Source organism: Amblyomma maculatum, chromosome 2 (genome assembly GCF_055883805.1).
Source record: "Amblyomma maculatum isolate TAMU_Amacu chromosome 2, ASM5588380v1, whole genome shotgun sequence".
Lineage (NCBI taxonomy): Eukaryota > Metazoa > Arthropoda > Arachnida > Ixodida > Ixodidae > Amblyomma > Amblyomma maculatum.
Window position 1 is genome coordinate 52,856,854 of NC_139345.1, and position 1,539 is coordinate 52,858,392.

A 1,539-nucleotide genomic window follows, 5' to 3' on the forward strand; every position below is an offset into this window, starting at 1 on the left:
TAAAATGAATTTCCGAGAGACCTTTAAGCTCGAAACACGAGCAAAAAAAAAAAAGGTACACTGTAGTAAGGGGAGTCCTGAAAAAACGAAAAAAACGGTACACGTATTTTTTTGCCAGTTATTTGAATCTTGTTTCCGGAATTCAAATGGATACTGCTTGCGAGGAATGCACCTATATGCTGTAGTAACGCGATATTTGAATCCTAACCTTGAATACATCGTTGCTGGGGAATCGCGGCTGTAAAGAGCAAAGGCTGGCGCTGTGCTCTTGTCCTGTTTCCGGCAGTGTGTACAAGATGTGCGCGAAAAACAGTTTTGCAGATGAGCTCAGTATACTTTCATAAACATTCAAATGCCCTGTGCTCACGCCGTCCTATTGAAGACCTATTGCGGCAGTCCTATTGCGTTATAGCACAACCTCGAAGTAAAAGCGAGCCAAAGGTGAGGAGGTCATCTGACATACCCTGTATTTTGACATCGGAAGGTGCCCGCTGACAGCATGCCTAAACCAAGCACACGTGGGCTCAGTTTGTTGTATTTCTCTAGTCATTTTTGCTGCACAATGCTCATATAGACGGCATTAGGGGAATGATATATAGGAGGACCTCTACGCTAGAAGAGAAAGTAGAATCTGAAACTAGAAAACTTTGGGGTCATTCTTACCACTATTCCTACCAAGCGTTTGTCGTCGCACCATGGTGTCAGCCGGAGCTAAAGCACTAATATATTATTAAAAAAAACGTATAAGAACGGATAGCATACTTCATACTCCGAAATCTGAGCGCAGCTAATTAAGCGTGTCTGCGAAATATTGAGGCATGGAATTTGAGGCATGCTTATATGCATGAACGTGCAGTTACAAATATATCTATTTTTCTGACAAGCCAACGAGAATTTCGTAGAAGAAGAGAAAAAAGAGTCACGAGTGAGCGGCGCAGAGCTCGTGGCTCTTCCTTCTCTTCTTCTGAGAAATCCTCTTTGGTTCGTGACTTTCTTGTGCATCTTCAACCTCGCCCATTTTTGCAACACGGGGACGGGCCACGACCGACCAAAGGGCCCATAAGGTCTGAGCTCTAAAAAAAAGTAAGGAAGAAGAAGTGTAGCTCGCAAACCTCATTGAGCACTTGAGAACATTGTTTATTTGCTCACCGGGAACAAAATGACATTATAGATTTTTGGTCAACATATCTTTATACTAAGCTCATTTCTTATTCTTTTTAGTCACTGCAATTCGGTTTCTATTCATATCAGAAGATTAAAGATGGTCTTGTTGCCAAATATTGATTTTGTTTCAAAATCTGACGGAATAGGTGATAATTTATGCCACAGTAATATGCAAAAGCCTTCTATTCCTTTGTATATTACGCTATATGTAACTTCAGAAATCAGCTTTGTTCTTCTTTCCATTCATAAATAGGGTCCATCAGTTCGAATGAACGGAGCGGGGGATTGTAAACACTTGCTACAGACAATACCGTCTTCTGGTTAACCTTCTCCCATTTCATTTCCTTTTCTTCTCTGTCCTCCTTTCCCACTCTT